Raw genomic sequence first — 22,226 nt, 5'->3', positions numbered from 1 at the left:
CCCATCCTGATCTCGAGATGGGGATGCTACTACTGTGGCACAAGAGCTCCAGATAGCCACCTTAATGATCAATCCTTAAACTGAGCTGGTACATTGAGGCTCTAGAGAGGTAGCTAGTGACCAGGCAGACGCTGTTGTCAACAGTGTCAATGACTAGCTAAGTTCCATGCCATCATTTGCCATTTTCTAGATGTGAAATGCAACTAGAAAATGACAAAGACAACACCAAAAGTCGGTACAGCTAGCAAATACTGATTGCAAGCTCCAGCTATATTAAAGTACCAAGTATTTCTTTGCTGGGCAAGCATTGGCTGAGTGGTATTGTTGCCAGACTATTAATCCAGAAACTAAGGTTATGTTCCGGGAACCCAGGTTTGAGTCCCACCACAGCAGATGGTGGAGTTTGAATTCAATAAATATCTGGAAGTAAGAGTCGAATGATGAGCATGAAATCAACTGCTGATTTGTCAGAAAAGCCAATCCAATTCACTGATGTGCTTTCAGGGAAGGAAATCTTCAATCAGTACCTGGTCTGGTCGACATGTGTCTCCAGACTCGTGCAATGTGGTTAATCCTCAAATGCCCTCTGAAGTGACCTAGCAAGTGCTCAGTTGTAACAATCACGACAAAGCCTCAAAAGAGAAATGAAATGGACAAACCACCGGGCATCAACCTAGGCACCACAATTGACAACAGCAAAAACAGTCCTGTTGGACCCGCAAAGTCCTCACTTCCACAAACATTCCATAATTCCACCACTGACACTCAATAGCAGCAGTGTGTACACACTGCAGAAATTTGCCAAAATCCTTAGGCAGCACTTATCAAACTCTCAATCACTCCGAGACAAACAAGGGCAGCAGATACGTGGGAACATCACCACTTGCAAGTTCCCCTCCATTACCAATCACCAAGCTACTCACCATCCTGACTTGGAAATATATCACTGTTACTACATTGGATCAAAGTCCTGGAACGCCCTCCGTAGTGGCATTCCAGGTCTGCGTATAGCAATTTAAGAAAATAGCTCTTCCACCTTCTCAAGGGCAATTAGGATCAGCTAAAATGATGACCCATCCAGCAACACTCACATCCCATAATATAATAAAACAAATAAGAAACTGAAAATATGCAATGCATATAGAGTAAACCTGTTAATGTGTCAAATTTTAGTCAAAGGCATATTACAACATGTCATTGGAGCTGGCTAAACTTACAGTGGAATTCAGTGATGCAGAAAAATGCCTTAAAAGAAAGAAAAGGGTAACCAAAAGCACTCCTTCATTTTGAAACTTCCAAGGGTGCTCTGGGACAAGAGGCACACCGCTGTGTCATCTGTCATGTAACTATGACGATGGGCTCTGATGAATGCAGTGAAACATGAAATGGTTGATGTGACTATGAGATGAGAATGGTGTCAGAGCATAGTCACTTCTCTATTTTAACATGTTGGTCACTCAGCCATCACAGCACCTTCATGAAGATGGTGCAAAGAACTGCTGACAGCAAATTTTCACAGTTTGTAGCAAACTGGGGCTCCCTCCAGTAAAGCCAACACAGAATGTGCCATACAATCCTGCTGAGCTCTGCACAGCTGGAGCAGGTAATGTGATAGATGCTGAGGAGCCGGTCAAATGGGTGCAATTGTCCGAGAAGAAAGATAAGAGCATTGAACTGTAGGAAACTTTCCTTGTGGTGAAAGAGCTCTGCTGCATTAGTGCTACAGGAAACTGATTGACACTGGGTTCCATTAGATGCAAGCTGGGTGCTGAAGACCATCATGGACTGTCAAGGCCAAAATGCCAACCGTTGGATCGCAATGTATTCCTTTTTGGTGGCTGTCAATAACATCTTTGGCCTGATTCAAATGTTTGTCTATACATGACAAGGTACAGGTCTACTGTGGGCTTCAGAGAAAGTGTAATTGTGAATTCAGAGGGTGTTTAGTGGAACTTGGCTAAGGACAGGTAAACTGTGTGAGAGTGGGTGAATAGGGTTGTATGTGCAAGGGATTATCAAGCGTGCTGGCTATGTGCCATAGGCAACATGGCTTTGTGACTGCAGTGTTATTATGCTACAAGTGGTGGTGCAGGTGTGAAGGATGGCAGTTTTTCGTCAGAAAGCCAGTGAGTTGTTCTAAGAATGCCACATGGCAAGATGGGGATAGAAGCAGATGTGAGGTGAGTCAGTCATTAATGAGGTAAGTTTTATAAGGTACAGTGAAAAATTCCATTGGGCTTCACAGAAAGAATTGCTCCAAAAACTCAACGCAACTTGCACATGACCAAAAAAAACCATAAGATTTGATCTGAGAGACAGAGAAGGTAGAGAGAAATTGTTCTCCATAGCGGAAGGATGGATAACCAGAGAACCTGAGCAAGAAGTTTTTGTTGCAATAACTCCTATGTGTCTGAAAATTCACAATGCAACATGGTAGTGGATATGGAAACCATGGGCACTTGAAGAAAATAAAATAAAGGTTATGAGGACTGTTGTGACAATTTGTTATGGTTGCAATTGCTGGTTAGCCATTCGATTTATCAAATCATTTATATTGTTTCCTACCATTAAATTCTTGATTTATTGGACATTGAAGGCTGGTTATTGTATTTTATTTTAACCAATGTCAATGTACTTCTCCAAAAGTCTGTTTATTGAATGTTGTACACTTGCCCAGTGGGAAAAGCATTTGTCATCAGCCTTTATTGTCTTGAATGATTGATAATATAACAATTATTCGTTAATGTAGCAGAGGGACTCTACAACTACAGACAGTGTACGGTAGATATTTTCTTTATTTTGTAAAACGGTACTACTTATTATACAAAACATTGTGCAGATTTTCATTTTGAATTGATTAAACTAGATCTAATTTTTAGCTGTAAGAAATGTATAATATTTTAACATACCCTGGATTAGCAAAATGGCAGTACAAGTGAATAATTTAGCAGCTAAATTCAAAGTTTGTAAGAACCAAGTGGTGCATTCATCAATGAGCTGCTTTGTTATTTTTAGCAAGTATAAAAGAAGAACTTGTTCATTTATTTGAAGTTGCAAAGAATTCAAAGAATTGCACACTAGCACAGTCCAGCCTGGCATTTACCCTCTAATTTCTTAAGATATCACTGGCAGCATGATGGCTATGGATGACAGCTGAATGAAGGCCATCTAAACTGAAACAATGCAAGCCTTTTACAGTACGACAGTTGTTCCCTAACAATAATGCATTCTCATTTTTGAATGTCAGCAATTCAGAATCTTGATGTGTTGGACCATCAAATAAAATGTTTTCAGAGACAGATTCGTAATTCCGAAGTAATTATTTTAAGCATTCCTGGCAAAGGGTGGTTTTGAATGAGCTCTTGCCTGTTGTGGATTCCAGGGAGAATGAATTCTCTTTGGGTTGACATACAGGCCCATCTCACTGAGGAAAAAAATGGCTGGACAAATCATTCATCTATGCAAATGCAACTGGCGAATGGTCAAATGCATTTATTACTAACGTCATTATAGTAAACAAGACAAAAATCATAACTGGCTGTTATTGACATGTTGGCAAGCATGATTTGTGCGCCCCTCACTGATATTCTAAGGATTGGAAAAGGCATTCCAACGGGGATTTGTTTATAAAAGAGTAAGTTTCATCTAGTCAGATACTTAAGACAAATTTGATTGACAAGCACTATTTTTTTTAGAAATCCATTGCATATTTAATTAAAGAACAGACTAAAATGAAAAGTAATTGTCATTATTACTAAACAAGCATTCTCACTCATAAATATTTTGTAGTGGTTCTTTATTACCACAGTGAATATTCACAGATCACAATCAGCAATAAGAACTTGCAAGCATATGTCTGGATTAAATAATAGATAATGTTTTAATGAAAAATTAAATTTGCTCATTTTAAATTAAAAATTTAGCCCATAGCTACTTTGATAAAGGTCTCTTGAATTTAAAAGTCATTAACACAGAGGGTGTGCAAAGCAATTTGGTTTGTTTCTCAGACTGTCAATTATAATAGTTGTATACACAGTGACACTACAATACTTCTCCACCACTACATGTGTCTTCTTCTGTCATGTTAGAATATTGGTATACTTTCCTCAGGCTTTGCATTGACTGAGGGGATATCACATTCCAGATTTTGTGATTTTAATTTAAGGCAGAAAGGGCTTGGGTATTGGTTACAGGCTCAATGATTGGCCTTCAGTTTGTAGACAACAACCACCAGGGTCTTAATTTTCTCCTGTGTTTTGATGTGACTGAATAGGCCAATCTGTTGACTAGTTGATCTTTGTGTTTAAATGGCAGGATTTCCCATGAGTTAGTGGGCTATGAAGTGCATGATTTGCTTCCTTGTATTTTCTACTTTGCCACTGCTCTGCCTCAACATTAACATATTTGGGGTCATTGCAGATTGATGGACAAATTATTGCCATTTTTAATGATTGGTAGCCAACTTCTCCCACTCTTTAGTGAAAATGCTGCCATGCTTCAAACAAGGTCCTGAGTGTTTTCTTTGTCCCCTGCTGTGAGTGCTAACCATTTGAGATAATGAGAAAACAGGAGGGCAGGGGACATGCTTTTCAGCCTTATTGATAAAGTTTTCTGTCTGAAACTCACAAAGCCCAGAACTATGGAGGCCTAGCCTATCAACAGCAAGGTTTCAGTAGCATTTTATTCTCCCATTTCCTGCCTAGTAGCCAATCAGGTGGACAGTCTTGCTAATGCTCTTTGAAAATGGTGGGTGTTGGGTTCAGGAGCAGAACTTTTAGAGTTGGGGCTCCATGATATTTTAATGAGGTCAAAGAACTTTTTTGTTCCCATGGGAATTCAAGCCCATGATGTGTCACAGTGTTTCACAAATAATAAAGTGCATTTAAAATGTCACTGTTACAGTGTAGGAAATCTAAAACTGTTTCTGGAAATTGGGTGATTGAGCTTGCTGGAAAGTGGAGTTAAGGACAGTTACAAAGAAACAGACTTCCTCTACATTGGGGAAACCAAGCAGAGGCTTGGGGACCGCTTTGCAGAACACCTCCGCTTGGTTCACAATAAACAACTGCGCCTCCCAGTCGCGAACCATTTTAACTCCCCCTCCCATTCCTCAGACGACATGTCCATCATGGGCCTCCTGCAGTGCCACAATGATCCCACCCGAAGGTTGCAGGAACAGCAACTCATATTCCGCTTGGGAACCCTGCAGCCCAATGGTATCAATGTGAACTTCACAAGCTTCAAAATCTCCCCTTCCCCCACCGCATCCCAAAACCAGCCCAGTCCGACTCCGCCTCGCTAACCTGTTCTTCCTCTCACCTATCCCTTCCTCCCGCCTCAAGCCGCACCTCCATTTCCTACCTACTAACCTCATCCCGCCTCCTTGACCTGTCCGTCTTCCCTGGACTGATCTATCCCCTCCCTACCTATACTCTCCTCTCCACCTATCTTCTTTTCTCTCCATCTTCGGTCCGCCTCCCCCTCTCTCTCTATTTATTCCAGAATCCTCTCTCCATCCCCTTCTCTGATGAAGGGTCTAGGCCCGAAACGTCAGCTTTTGTGCTCCTGAGATGCTGCTTGGCCTGCTGTGTTCATTCAGCTTCACACTTTGTTATCTTGTCTTCTTTGTGAAACCAGTCTTTCCTGTTTTTAAAATTGCCAGCATTCCTTGAGTGCTATTTTAAATTAGAAAATAATTAAACATGAAACTTGTCAAATAGGAATAAACAATGATTGTGTGTAATAAAAATAGCGAGAACCAAAAAAGTTTCTTATTGGTGGCAACTTGAACCATGCTAGCAAAGCACCTGAGAATGATACAGAAGAATGAAAGCATGATCCTGTTATAAGTTGAAGATATTAATGTTGCAAACAGCACATCAGTTGGCACATGGTGTAAGTGACACATTAATTGTTGTAATGAGAGAATTCATTCTGCATTAATGGCTTTCTTTTGTGTATCAATGACTTGTTTTGGGACAGAATCAAAAATAACATCTGGTAAGGTTCCGTCAATCATTAGCAAGCTAATTTAACTATGAGTTACATTTTGACATTGGTATAATGGTAAACACACGGTTCATGCCAATGTTAACAGATGTTGGTTCTTGATGCTGATTCTTGTACTGTGTATTAAGTCCAATGGGGCAACTATAACAAGGGTAAATATCTCAAAGAATTAATCTTGATAATTGTTCTGATAAAAATAAGCCTGTAAAAGTTGTAACTGGTATATTTCCTATTCTAATAGCCCATGTTCAATTGTATTTGAACTTGAAGGAAAAGAAGATGACTAAGAGTTAAATTAACTGGTACTCTAGTGAAAGAATTGCAATATATAAGAAAAGAACTTCAGCGAAAATGAATTAGTGACCACTACTTCTGAAAGAAACTAGGACACAAAATTTTGATATTTCTTTAGGTTTGTTTGTAGATCTGAGTTGGTGTTGGAATTCCAACAAATACCTAACTATTGTCAAGGCTGTACCTCCATTTTCTCCTTTACTGATAAAATATCATGGGGTAATGACAGGCACTCAATGTGCTCTCCTCCTTTTGTCAATTTACAGATCCATGCCTCGAGGGCTGGTAAAATACAATAAAATAAAATACAAGTATCCAAAGAAAATGAACCTCTTCAAACCCATTATTTGAGATAAGATCAGTCAGTGTTGCACAGTGTCTAAAAGGATTAATGCTGAAAAAAGTCATGAAGTATCACTTAATGTCTGAGGAACAGCTTGTTTAAGATATGACACAGTGTCTCCTTGTTAGACTACCAGATGGTTTTCTGCGACCACACTGGACCAAAGCAGGCCGAGATAACAAAGTGTGGAGCTGGATGAACACAGCGGGCCAAGCAGCTTCTTAAGGACACAAAAGCTGACATTTCGGGCCTAGACCCTTCATCAGAAACGTCAGCTTTTGTGCTCCTAAGATGCTGCTTGGCCTGTTGTGTTCATCCAGCTCCACACTTTGTTATCTCGGATTCTCCAGCATCTGCAGTTCCCATTATCTCGGACCAAAGCAAGCCGTTTTGATCCCTTCAAAAAAAAGGGGGCGTGATGGTAGTAAATCTATCAGATGGATCTCACACCATGATGAGATGTGAAGAGGGTTCAAATTACAACATATATCATTTTCAAAATGTGTGGATTAATTAAGGATAGCATTAAGATTTGTTAAAGACAAGTATAATTGGAAAATATTCGATAATCTAGTTTGAAGTGAATGTATTAGAGGTTTAGAAGTTATTCAATGAAATGTCTCAAAAGATGCTCATTGGAAAAGCATAGTGAAGGGAAAGTAGCAGCATGCTTAATGGAGAGAAAACAAATTGTTACACAACATGAACATTCACAGTTTATAACTAGGTTTCAAGCATCTATAGATTATAGGTCTCAGAATATTGGGGCCAAAATGTTTTGTTTATAAATCAATCTTAAACCCACAACTGCATATGTCTTAGTTCATAAATATTGAATTTATTTTATCATATACATTGTTGTTTCTAAGAAGAAAAAGGCAGGAAAAATATAAATGCCTTAGCATAACTGGTAACAGCTCTGGCATAAACTGTTACAACTTTGGCATGGGTGTCCAAGAACATTCAGTGAGAAGATGAGTACCTTTATTCTTAGAATCATAGAATGATTACAGCTCAGAAGAAGTACATTTTGCCCAATTACAACCTTCACTTTATGTTGCCTCTGCTGATGTTCCAGCAAAAATGAAGCTCCTCGCATTTCTCTGCATTATCTTTAATCTGCCACTTGACCACCCATCCACCCCTACCTATCTCCTTTAGAAGTTATACTATCTACCAGATGTACTGTGATAACTTACCAGTTTCCTTCAACCTCCAAGTAATTTCCAAACCCACAACCTCTACCACCTTGAAGAGAAAGAGCAACAGATGTGTAGGAAAATCATTATCTGCAAATTCCCCTCTAAGCCTCCAACATTCTGGTTTTGAACAATATTGATGCTTCATTTTTGTTGGGTCAAAATCCTGCAAGTCCTTTTCTAATGGCATTACCCAATTCCAACAATGGTATCTGTAACTCCACAGACTGCAACAGTTCAAGGAAATTATCATTATTTCATTCAAGACAATTCGGGACAAGTAACAAATGCTTGTATAACCAGTTACACACCCAACCCACGAATGAATGTTCTGAAAAGTTGTATGCTATCCTCCTTACAGTTTACAATGCTTCCAAGTTGCACATCATCCACAAATTTTGAAATTGTGCCCTGTGCACCAAAGTTAGGCCACTAATATAGAAAGGAAGAGCATGTTTCTTTATACCAACACTGGAGACCCACATGATGAAACTTCCTCCTGTCTAAATATCATTTCTACTCATCTCTAATCTGCTTTCTGTCACTCAGAAAATTTCAAATCCATGTTGCTGCTGACCTTTTCACTCTACTTTTGCTCACAAGTCTGTTGTGCAGCGCTTTATCAAATTATTTTCAGAAGTCCATCAGTACCATTGCATTTCCCTTATCAACCCCCGCTATTACTTCATCAAACAAATCAAGCACAATTTGGCCTTAACAAATCCAAGCTGACTTTCCTTAACTAACCTGCATTCACAGAAATGACTGCTAATTTTCCCCCAAATGATTGTTTCTAAAATTTTCCCCACCAGTCTGGTTAAAGTGTTGGTTCAGTAGTTTCTAAATTTACCCTTTTACTCTTTTGCTGAACAAGGTTGGTCATTTTGTAACTCTCCATTCTCTGGCATGCAATTTATAACTAAGGACGTTTGGAAATTTATGGTTGGTGTCACAGTAATTTTTACCTCTACTTCCCTCAGTATCCTTGGATGGATCTCATCCAGTTCTGGTGACTGATCAATTCTAAGGACAACTGTTCTACATAATACCTTATCATTATCAATTTTTAGGCCATCAAGTATCTCAACTCCCAACAGTTTCATTGGATAGCATCTTCCAAGAAAGTATTTGTGAATCAGAGAATAGCTACAGGACAAAAAGAGGTCATTCAGTCCATTATGTTTGTGCTGATTCACCGAAGAACTATTCCCTCAGTGCCAGTTCCTTGTTTTCTCTTACCCCCTGCAGTCTACAATGTTTTCTATTTCAGCTGATGATTAAATTCCCTTTGAAAGCCTCAACTGACCCTACATCCACCATAACCTCAGGTAATACATTTTCGATCCTGAACACTCATTGCATGGAACGATTCTCCTCACGTTGCCATTTCTTCATTTGCTGATTATTTTAGATCGCTACCCACTTGTTGTTGAATCTGTCACCAAAGCAAAGTGTTGCTCCCATCCTACTCTGACCGCACCAAGCATGATTTTGAAAACTTGATTCAAATCTCCACTTTTGTCTAAAAAAGAACCATACCATCTTTTCCAACCTTTCTGCATAATTGAGGTTCCTAATTCCAGAAACAAGTCTTGTGAGTCGTTTTTGCACCTTCTTCAATACCTTCATATCCTTTGTAAAGTGTGATGTCCAGAACTTGATACAATACTCCATCCTTGCTTTTGTACTCTCTGCTATCATTGATGTTTATGCTATGTCAGCCACTCTCTCAATCTGTCCAGCAATATTTAACGATTTATGCATATGTACATCTAGGTCCCTCTTTAGAAGCTCACTTCATATTTTTAAGATCCCAATATTGGACAAGGCATATTCCAAAAATGCAACTTCTCCTGACAGATAACATACTTCATTTTTGTCATGATTTAATGTGGTAGTCACTACATTACAAGCCTGTAGATGCTCTTAAACAACAGAACATAAGTTTATTATGTGAAATGGAAAAAATCCATTTATACACCTATTAGAAAGATCTTAATACCCAAAAGAAATTTTCAACAGGCTCCCCCCATTATTATCCTTTTAGGATAGCCAATTCCAGCAAAATTTTATTCCCATCTTAACTTTTAGTTGTTACTCAAATGGCTTCTCATCGGTACTTTTCCCTGGACTGTGGAGACTTTTATGATTTCTTTCTGAATCTGTTGTCATGCACATTTCTAAATTCTGACTGTCTAATCTTTTACAATTTTAATAACCTGAAGATTTCTTTCAAGCTTTCTCAGCTTGGACACTACACAAGACTAAAATACTTTGGCTCTAGTGACTGCTTCCCCTGAACTCAAATTTGATTCCCCTGCCTGGAAAAAAATTCTCCTTTCTAAATTGAACACATGAACAAATGATTTTTTTTGTCTGTTATAAACACTGCAGTATAAACATTTCATCCTTTAGTACAACAGGATTTCATCCTGACACTTTTCCACAGCCACGTGCTTTCTTGGAGTTAATGCATTTAAGTCACTGTTCTGACAAAAAAAAACTTTGCAGTACTGACCCGCGTATATCTTCCTCTTATTAAAATCCCACTGCCAAAACATAGTAAATATCATACATGTTGAATTGCAATAATGTTTCTCTACATTTTTCTGACCAACATGAACCATTTCACACTTTAATTAAATTTTATCTGTCACATGATAGCTATTCCCCCATGCTGTCTCTATTGTTCTAAAGTTCTATACTCCTCTGCGCAAGGTACACAATATTTGCCAGTGTAGCATCATCTGTAGGTTTTGAAATTGCGCCATACAAAGATTTAGGTCAGTAATTACATCCATAAGAGTGGGGATCCTAACATCAATCCCGAGCGAACTACATTAATAAACAACTATTTACCACTACTTCTTATTTCCTGGGACCTAGCCAATTTCATATCTATGTTTTTACATTTCATAGAAATCCTACAGTGTGGAAATAGGCCTTTTGGCCTAACAACTCCACACTGATTCTCTGAAGAGCATCCCACATAAGACGTATGTCCCCCTATCCTAGCCCTGCTAATCCACCCACCTACACTATGAGCAATTTAGCATGGCCAATGTACCTAACCTGCACATCTTCGGACTGTGAGAGGAAACCGGAGTACCTGTAGGAAACCCATGGAGACACAGGCAGAATGTACAAACTCCATAATGACAGTTGCCCAAGGCTGGAACTGAACCCAGGTCCCTAGTGTTGTGAAGTAGCAGTGTGAACCACTAAGCCACCATGCAACCCCTGAACCATAATTTTTTTCCCAAGTGACCAGTAATTTTGTCCTGAATTATCTTTTCCAAAACTACTTCACCACTAATGTTAAACTGCAGGGCTTGATTGCTGAATTTATCTTTACACCCTTTTTTTGACCAAGTGTGTAAAATTTGCAATAAAACAGAAAGCACTGGAAAAACTTATCAACTGTAAAGAGAGAAACAGCTCCATTTTGAGTCAATTCTATGTCTTTAGAACTGAACCAAGTAGAAAGGGAGGTGCAAGTGCAGTGGTGTTGTTACTGGACCAGTAGTCTAGACACCCCAGAATAATGCCCTGGTTCATGTTTTCAAACCCCATCATGTCATTAATAAATCTGAAATTAAAAACTGGTCTAAGAGTGACAAAACAACCATTGTTGATCGTCATGAAAACCCTTCTGACTCACTAAAGTCCTCCAGAAATGGAAAATCTGACATCCTCACCTCGTCTAACCCAAATATGACACTAAAATTATATTACCATGGCCAATTGTTAAATCATTCTATTTATTTGGCTAGTCTAGTTGGTCTTGCTGTGTTTACTTGTGGACTGCTTCAGTATCTGAGGAGTCACAAATGGTCTCGAACATTGTGCAATCATCAGCAAACGTCCCATGTTTGACTATATGATAGAGGGAAGGTAATTGATGAAGCAACTGAAGATGGTTGGGCCTGGATACTATCTTGAGAAATTCCTGCAGAGATGTACTAGAACTACAATGTCTGACAGCAACAGCCATGACCACCTTCCTTTGTGCCAGGGTATGGATCCAATATTGGAGAGTTTTCCTCCTGATTTCAATTGACACCAATTTTGCCCCTGTATAACTTGGCTCTTTCTTCTTATTATGTCTGGCAGTCTCCTATTCAGTCAGGCTGGCCACATTTATGAATGTGCAATCTACAAAGCTCTCAACCAATATATTGCATTGAGACAAGCTGTTTCTCAAGCTCTGTAACCCACTTGATGACAATTTCTGCACATGTAATTGCATGACATGGGAAATGTCCCAGAGTTACCTCATAGAAAAGGATACACACTTCAGGGCGTCCAGCCATTCCTCTATCTATTTGTTAAAAAAAAACTCATTACTTAAAAGATGAAGGCTAGTGCCAAAATCTTATATTTCTTTCGTTAGCAGCAAAGGTCTTCTCAAGGTTTGCTGCTTTTTTTTAACAGTGTGGTGATCTACATCCTAGCCAATAACAGTGCAACATGTGTAATAATCATAACAAAGTACCAAAGTGTTATAAACTTATTACAAGCAAATCTGTAGTAATTCTACATTCTTTCATCTGTAATTTGCAGCTCAGTAGATGCACTCAGCTTCCTTTAACTATTTAGCAACAAATTTTCTTTGCACCAATTAGCATATAAAGTATCTTCTGCAAACTGCAGCCACAAGCACTTAACTTCAGCAAACAGATTTTTACCTTTCTAACTTCTCTGGATCAACTAGAATCCTAATCAGTATCAAAATAAGATGCAGATGTCCAAGTGGCAGAGACCGCCTACCCATGACTAAAACGTCTGTTGCAGAATAATGAAGAATAATGTTTAGTTTACTCACTCCCATATACAGTAAATAAATACCATTTTAAAAAACTCCAGAGCTGAAGAAGCATTTGAGGCATTTTCATCAACATCTTTAGTGGATTACAATCCATCCAATTACAGGTACTCTTCTACTTGGAACAGGTATCCTTACAGAAAAAAAAACTTACCTCCTGGAAATCCCTGCCCAGAATTACATCTGAGAAAGGAATATCCTGTCTATCATTATAAAAGCAGTTTGAGATATGCCATTGCTGATGAGCATCAAATCTTAGAAAAACAGGTGATCTTTGTTCACTGCAAGTTAAGTACAAACAGCAATTGACCTTCTCTATAAGTGACCTCTTAGCTCACCCAAGAATACAATGAAGATTGAACACTCCTTTAACATTTTACCACGCAGCCTGTCACGACTATCAAAAGAAGCAGTGTCTCTGAAATACATAAGGGTCTGTGGGAAAACTTCACTGAGTAAAAATCCAATGAATAAAACCAGTCTCCTCAAGCCGAAATCACAATGAAGTTTTAGGATTTTCTACTTCTGTGCCCATAAACTCCTACACTGCCTTAGCTCTTGCATTCTTTATACTTATTTCTGCCAACAGCTCTTTTCATAATCTTTGTGGGAAAAGTTTATTCTGAGAAAGGTATGACATTTTAGAGAAAAGTACATAACATCTGCTATTAAATAAACTGGATATTCAGTTTGATATAAAATGTTCAAATCGCTGTTAATTTGAATCTTGCTTTTCCCTTCAAAGCCTGGTTTAGTTCTGCTCAGTTGCAGTAGGGTTTGCTTTAAAAGCAGTGCCCTTTAATACAGTAATATTGAGGCATCTCTCGTCAGAGTATGGCAGCACATCTTCAAGAACACGGGAAAGATTTTTTTTTGTTTTACTTCAATTTCTCCAAATTCAAGCTCTAACTTAAAAGTTGTACTTTGGAGGATGAATGTAATCAAGTACAATGTTGCATGAATCTATTAACAATTTATTTAATCAGGCGTACTGGACTATTATCTTGGTATTTGTATCCCCAGTCCATTCATTACTTCAGAAACCTCACAGACATCAGTAAAATTACTTGTCTTCTAAATTAGTCCCAGTGAGTCATGGTAAATGTCCGGTAAATTTCGCAAGGTCAGTAGGTGGAAGATTGTCAAGAAAAGACATGGTAACCCCCTCTTCTCATGAATCTTCTTAGATGTGCATTTGAACTCTTTCTTACAAGGCAAATTGATTTGTTTTTAAAATATCGCTGTCCCTTTTTTTGTTTATTGCCTGAAAGACAGACACAATATTGAAGCTCCTCTCCTTGCGGTCACCAGGACAAAGACAAGAATGCCAAAGTTCAAACAATCGTGACAACTTATGCTACAAGGGTAAAAGGTGCTCATTGGCTGGAAAGTCAACTCTGATGGGTCAAGGCAAAACCAAAGTAAAAGTAAAAGTGGAGAAAATGCTCCAAAACTCCCAGGTGATTCAAATAACAAGAAAGACTTGAATACATTCTTTTGGTGCAGAAAACTGAACCCTTTGGTTGGTTGTATCAGTGATAATGGGAACCGCAGATGCTGGAGAATCCAAGATAATAAAATGTGAGGCTGGATGAACACAGCAGGCCAAGCAGCATCCCAGGAGCACAAAAGCTGACGTTTCGGGCCTAGACCCTTCATCAGGGTCTAGGCCCGAAACGTCAGCTTTTGTGCTCCTGGGATGCTGCTTGGCCTGCTGTGTTCATCCAGCCTCACATTTTATTACCTTTGGTTGGTTGACAGTTTTAGCATTTTATAAGCCATTTTTCTGACAGACCTCTTTCATCACTAGCTCAAAGTTTATTTACACAAGATAAAGAACTATTATGTTCTTGCAGTTTTATGGTTGATACATTAATTGTCTGGTTAATTGAAACTTTTATATAGTACTTTAGCAACAGTAGTTCTACACAACATATACATTAAATGAACGACACAGAAGTGCCATCAGTTGACATTGATGATATAAAGGGCACAGATATGATATTGGAATGCATTTGTTTATGATAAGATGTGAGGAATGAAAGCTAGATAATCAAAATATTTAAGCATTCAACTGAACCAGAATTCCAAAGCACTGAGATGCGCCCTCCAACCAGCCTCACCCACCAATATGGATGCATCCAATCTGCTTCCAGGGGTGGTGGGCCTGACTGGATTTCACCTCTGCGTCTCTGAGGAGTGTTTACAGGGCACCTTGCCTGTCCACCCTTGAGGACTTTAGCATACATTTGGCCCAGTGGGTTAGTAGGAGGACGGAAAACTGCAGTGGTAGCAAAATGAATGGTCTCCATCTTAGTAAGGAAGGAGATTGTGTTTATCCCACCTATTTTTGGAGGTGAAGGCGGAGAATACAGTGAAAAATAGTTTAAAAAGATGATTTGTAGTAGACAAAGGAAGCCATACATTTTCCTTGCATTCAAGGATGATGCTAGAATCAGGTACATTTTTCCAAGACAAGAGTGGAACCTGATTGTGTTTCTTTTTCTTATGATCCAACAAGATCTGACAATGAATGGTTAAGCCAAGAGTCCAACATAAGCTAATAAAATGTGAGGCTGGATGAACACAGCAGGCCAAGCAGCATCTCAGGAGCACAAAAGCTGACGTTTCGAGCCTAGACCCTTCATCAGAGAGGGGGATGGGGGGAGGGAACTGGAATAAATAGGGAGAGAGGGGGAGGCGGACCGAAGATGGAGAGTAAAGAAGATAGGTGGAGAGAGTGTAGGTGGGGAGGTAGGGAGGGGATAGGTCAGTCCAGGGAAGACGGACAGGCCAAGGAGGTGGGATGAGGTTAGTAGGTAGCTGGGGGTGCGGCTTGGTGTGGGAGGAAGGGATGGGTGAGAGGAAGAACCGGTTAGGGAGGCAGAGACAGGTTGGACTGGTTTTGGGATGCAGTGGGTGGGGGGGAAGAGCTGGGCTGGTTGTGTGGTGCAGTGGGGGGAGGGGATGAACTGGGCTGGTTTAGGGATGCAGTGAAGAAAACAAACAGAGCTTAACTCTCGGCTCCAGGTATACAATTTGTCCTTGGTAATGATATCGTTTCCTCCGGGTACTCCAGTTGCCTCCCACAGTCCAAAGATGTACAGGCAAGGTGGATTGGCCATGCTAAGTTGCCTGTAGTGTTCAGGGATGGATCTGTGTGGGTCGGTATGGACTTGTCGGGCCGAAGGGCCTGTTTCCGCACTGTAAGAAAGGTGGCATCAAACTTTAAAGACCATGCTAACGGTTTATAGTAGAGACTACCCAGTGTTAGTGTTACTTCCAGCAGTAGATGAACCTTTAAATGCAAAGTTTAGTGGACCTTATCAAATCAAAAGGAGATGAGGGAGGTGGATTTTTTCGTAAGAACTCTAGTTAGAAAGAAATCTCATGGAGTGTAGCATGTGAATTGCTCAAAAGATATTTTGATACAGAAGTAAAGCAAAAGGAGAATGTGTTACTGGTTACAACACAGAGTGAAAAACCAGGTTCAGAGGATCCAACATGGACATTCCTCAAACTAAATTGGACAATGAGGAAGATCTCAAAAATTGGGATAAATTATTGAGTTACCTTCCTGAGGAAAATTGAAATGACCTGGAAGAGTTATTACTATTACAAGTGGAGTGAAAAAGAATAAGTTGGGAAATACTAATGTTATTTTGCATGATGTTGATATATGGAATGCTGTTCCAATTAAGCAACATCCTCACAGACTCAATCCTTTAAAGTTGGCACAAGTCCAACAAGAGATTGAACACATGCTCCAAGAATTAATTGAAGTGAGTTACAGCGATAGGAGCTTACCCATAGTAATGGTGCAAAATCAGATGGTACCCCATGATTATGTGTCAATTATTGCAAAGTGAATACAGTTATGAAGTCAGATTCATATCCGATTCCATGTTTGAAGGACAGCATTGAGAAGGTGGGACAAACAACTTATATTTCTAAGTTGTACTTACTCAGAGGATACTGTCAGGTACCTTTATACAGGTGGCCCCATGGAGTGTAAAAACAAAGGTTATTGAGGAGTTTCCCATACCATTGACAAAGAGAGCAGTACTATAATTCTGGGGATTGTGTGGGTTTTACTGGAAGCTCATACCAAATTTTAGCAGTGTGCTTCAGATAGATTTCTCCAAACTCTACAAACATGCAAAATGCATGTGGAAAGTCTGATATTCACCACATGTTCTATGCTGCCATTCCAAAACATCCTCCATTGATGACCCTCAAGGGACAGCATCTATAGTCTAATGGGCAATCGTGAAATGTTCTGCTGCTCTGATGTAGATTCTGCATTGTCTTCACCATCTGTTCTTGCTCACTTGGGATATCTGAGTCACCAGATAAAAAGCCAACTACCTTCCTTGTCTGTCCAACCAAAACATGAGCATTTGAGCTGGTTCATAGTATGTATGAGTGATAGTGCATCCCCCGTGTGAACCACTTCCTTTGATAAGCCACTACCATTCTCCTCTACCACCTTTTCTGGAATGATAAAGACGTGAATTAGAATTGCTAAGGTACAAATGTTTTAAGTGATCAATATGCAGGTGATGATATTTTTATGTGCTGCTTAAGCCAGGTTGATATGAGTGAGTTTGACCATTTGACAGTCTGATCCTTAATTTTGACTTCAGGCAGCTGAAATAGCCTCGTCTATACAGCGAAGCATGTCAGGACTCAAGTAATAACCATCACCTCCTCCCCTGCAGCTTGTCAGTTGAAACATGACAGAAGAGTCATCCCAAGGAGAAGAAGAAGACACATTTGAGTGATAGTAATGGCACATGTTGAATGATGAATTCCAAGCATTTGTTGAGATGAGTAAGAAGAAGAACCATGACATTGCAAAAAGACAAAGAGGAGTACCAATGCTGCATGGACAGGTGAAGATGTGAGAAAATAAATATACAGGGATGGAGGTCTTTGGCTGACTCAGCCATCAGGATGTATAATAGGGTTGAAAATCTGGAGTGAGAGAGTTGGTGTGATAATGTACTTGTCTCTCGTGCTTAGGTCATGAAAAAAATTTCAACTCTGAATTTAGGAGCGTGACACCACACTTTTGTTGCTGATCTCCTCCATTACCTCCAGCCATGCCTCCCTGGTTTTACTGGCAGGCTTTTTCCTCAAATCAGTAAGGAATAGTATCCATGTGAGCTCTTACAAGCGCAGGAGGAATCAGCAGAACCAGACACGGCTCTTGAGTGTGTATGCGTTCCAGACTGTTTGCATTCCCATGTCTCAGTTCAAAGCTTTGGCAGAGAGAATGAGCCTGTAATGGCTGGATAGTCAGATCATTCTAATGGCCCAAATGTGAACACTTCATAATCTGGATGGTGATACTGAAGATTTCCTGAATCTCAATCATCCAGTCTTAGATAGAACATTACAGCACAGTACAGGCCCTTCGGCCCTCGATGTTGTGCCAAACTGTCACACCGATCTCAAGCCCATCTAACCTACACTATTCCATGTACGTCCATATGCTTGTCCAATGACGACTTAAATGTACCTAAAGTTGGCGAATCTACGCCCGTTGCAGGCAAAGCGTTCCATTCCCTTACTACTCTCTGAGTAAAGAAACTAACTCTGACATCTGTCCTATATCTTTCACCCCTCAATTTAAAGCTATGCCCCCTCGAGCTCGCCGTCACCATCCTAGGAAAAAGGCTCTCCCTATCTACCCTATCTAACCCTCTGATTTTTTTATATGTTTCAATTAAGTCACCTCTCAACATTCTTCTCTCTAATGAAAACAGCCTCAAGCCCCTCAGCCTTTCCTCGTAAGACCTTCCCTCCATACCAGGCAACATCCGAGTAAATCTCCTCTGCACCCTTTCCAAAGCTTCCACATCCTTCTTACAATGCGGTGACCAGAACTGTACACAATACTCCAAGTGCAGCCACACCAGAGTTTTGTACAGCTTCACCATAACCTCTTGGTTCCGGAACTCGATCCCTCTCTTAATAAAAGCTAAAACACTGTATGCCTTCTTAACAGCCCTGTCAACCTGGGTGGCAACTTTCAAGCGCAACTTTCACCGAGATCTCTCTGCTCATCTACACTGCTAAGAATCTTATCATTACCCCATTACTTTGCCTTCCGGTTACTCCTACCAAAGTGTATCACCTCACACTTGTCTGCATTAAACTCCATTTGCCACCTCTCAGCCCAGCTCTGCAGCTTATCTATGTCTCTCTGCAACCTACAGCATCCTTCATCACTATCCACAACTCCACCGGTCTTAGTGTCGTCTGCAAATTTACTAACCCATCCTTCTACGCCCTCATCCAGGTCATTTATAAAAATGACAAACAGCAGTGGACCCAACACTGACCCTTGCGGTACACCACTAGTAACTGGTCTCCAGGATGAACATTTCCCATCAACTATCACACTCTGTCTTCTTTCAGCAAGCCAATTTCCGATCCAAACTGCTATATCTCCCACAATTCCATTCCTCCACATTTTGTACAATAGCCTACTGTGGGGAACCTTATCGAACGCCTTGCTGAAATCTATATACACCACATCAACCGGTTTACTCTCATCTACCTGTTTGGTCACCTTCTCAAAGAACTCAATAAGGTTTGTGAGGCACGACCTTCCCTTCACAAAACCGTGCTGACTATCCCTAATCAATTTATTCTTTTCTAGATGATTATAAATCCTATCCCTTATAACCTTTTCCAACAATTTACCAACAACTGAGGTAAGGCTCACTGGTCTATAATTACCAGGGTTGTCTCTACTCCCCTTCTTGAACAGGGGAACCACATTTGCTATCCTCCAGTCACCTGGCACTACTCCTATAGACAATGACGAGTTAAAGATCAAGGCCAAAGGCTCGGCAATCTCCTCCCTGGCTTCCCAGAGGATCCGAGGATAAATCCCATCCGGCCCAGGGGACTTATCTATCTTCACCCTCTGTAGGATTTCTAATACCTCTTCCTTGTGAACCTCAATCCCACCTAGTCTAGTAGCCTGTATCTCAGTATTCTCCTCGACAACATTGTCGTTTTCTCGAGTGAATACTGTTGAAAAATATTCATTTAGCGTTTCCCCTATCTCATCTGACTCCACACACAACTTACCACTACTATCCTTGATTGGGCCTAATCGTACTTTCGTCATTCTTTTATTCCTTAAATACCTTAGGAAAGGGACCTTGTTGTAAATGAGAACTTTGAGGAGCAGGGAAACAGGCTTGAACAGATCGAGATTGAGGAAGTTGATGTGCTGGAAATTTTGACAAACATTAAGATTGATATGTCGCCAGGGCCAGACCAGATTTATCCTAGGTTGCTCCGGGAAGCGAGAAAGGAGTTTGCTAAGCTGCTAGCGAAGATCTTTGCTTCCTCACTCTTCACGGGAGTCGTACCGGAAGATTGGAGGGAGGGAAATGTTGTTCCTCTTTTCAAGAAAGGGAATAGGGAAATCCCTGGAAATTACAGACCAGTCAGTCTTACGTCTGTGGTCAGCAAGGTTTTGGAAAGAATTCTGAGGGATAGGATTTATGACTATTTGGAAAAGCATAGCGTGATTAAAGGGAGTCAGCATGGCTTTGTGAGGGGCAGGGCATGCCTCACAAATCTAATTGAGTTCTTTGAGGAGGTCACGAGACAGGTTGATGAGGGTCGAGCAGTGGATGTGGTGTACATGGCATTCAGCAAGGCATTTGATAAGGTTCCCCACAGCAGGCTCATTCATAAAGTCAGGAGGTATGGGACACAGGGTGATTTGGCTGTCTGGATTCAGAATTGGTTGGCTGACAGGAGGCAGAGAGTGGTTGTAGATGGTAAGTATTCTGCCTGAAGGTCAGTGCTGAGTGGTGTCCCTCAGGTCTCTGTTCTTAGGTCTCTGCTCTTTGTAGTTTTTATAAATGACTTGGATGAGGAGGTTGAGAGGTGGGTTAGTATGTTTGCTGATGACACAAAGGTTGGAGGTGCCGTTGATAGTATCGAGGGCTATTGCAGGCTTCAGCGAGACATTGACAGAATGCAGAGCTGGGCTGAGAAATGGCAGATGGAATTCAACCTGGATAAATGCGAAGTGATGCATTTTGGAAGGTCGAACTTACATGCTGAATATAGGATTAAAGGCAGGATTCTCGGCAGTGTGGAGGAACAGCGGGATCTTGGTGTTCAAGTGCATAGCTCCCTCAAAGTTGCCACCCAAGTGGATAAGGTTGCTTAGAAAGCATATGTTGTTTTGGCTTTCATTAATGGGGGATCGAGTTTAAGAGCCCTGAGGTTTTGCTGCAGCTCTACAAAACCCTGGTGAGACCACACTTGGAATATTGTGTCCAGTTCTGGTCGCCCTATTATAGGAAAGATGTGGAGGCTTTGGAGAGGGTGCAAAGGAAGTTTACCAGGATGCTGCCTGGACTGGAGGGCTTGTCTTACGAGGAGAGGTTGACTGAGCTCGGAATTTTCTCTCTGGAGAGAAGGAGGAAGAGAGGTGACCTGATCGAGGTGTACAAGGTAATGAGAGGCATGGATAGAGTCGATAGCCAGAGACTTCTCCTCAGGGCAGGATTGACTGCCACGAGGGGTCATTGTTTTAAGGTGTTAGGACGAAGGTATAGAGGAGACATCAGAGAGAGGTTCTTCACCCAGAGAGTTGTGAGCACATGGAGTACATTGCCAGTGGTAGTCGTGGAAGCAGGGTCATTAGTGACATTTAAGCGACTGCTGGACATGCACATGGACTGCAGTGAATTGAGGGGTATGTAGGTTAGGTTATTTTATTTTTGGATTAGGATTAATCCACAGCACAATATCGTGGGCCGAAGGGCCTGTACTGTGCTGTACTTTTCTATGTTCTATGTTCTATGTTCTCAATGAACTCATCTCCTCTCGACTTTCGAATGCCCATCCTGATTGGATTGGTGGTGGATGTCTGCTAGATTTTATAAGGCATTTGGGGGTGGAAATCCAGAGTTTGGCCAAGCCAGTGCAGGAAACTGACTGAGGATCAGACTCACCATACATGCTCTCTCATGTCAGCCTTTGAAGGTAAATGGGAATTTAGTTGCTAAGTATCTGGAAAAGGAAGGTGGGTGGGGAACTTCCTCAGCCTGGCTAGCTGTGATTGAGCTGATTATTTCTACTTTGGCAAACATACTTGTTAACAAATGCTGTATGCTTGATGAGCCTGTAAGACACATGGAGCTGATTTGCTCAAGTACATGTTTGTAACTTATGCAAAGATTTCTGACAGGTTCACCTGCCCTCCTCTACAAATCCCCTGTGGCTTGCTCTACAAAGGAGAAACTGATTGCTTCAAAGAGTTGGCGTAAGTTTCTCTTGTTGTATTCAGCAGATGAAGATCATTAAAGGTTTATGAGTTTATTTCCATTGCCCACATCAGTCAGCTTGGAATATATTAACACTTTTCATAGTCATACAGTCATAAAGCATGGAAACAAACCCTTTGGTCAACCAGTCCATGCAAAACTATAGGACGGAACTGGGAGTGGGAGTTGGGATTTTTAAAAGTTTGTTCAAAGTGTGTGAGTCTCACTGGCTAAGACAACAATCA

The sequence above is a fragment of the Stegostoma tigrinum genome, chromosome 4 (genome assembly GCF_030684315.1).
Source record: "Stegostoma tigrinum isolate sSteTig4 chromosome 4, sSteTig4.hap1, whole genome shotgun sequence".
NCBI classification, from domain to species: domain Eukaryota; kingdom Metazoa; phylum Chordata; class Chondrichthyes; order Orectolobiformes; family Stegostomatidae; genus Stegostoma; species Stegostoma tigrinum.
The sequence above is the reverse complement of the archived record's forward strand: the minus strand, read 5'-3'. Positions refer to the sequence as shown.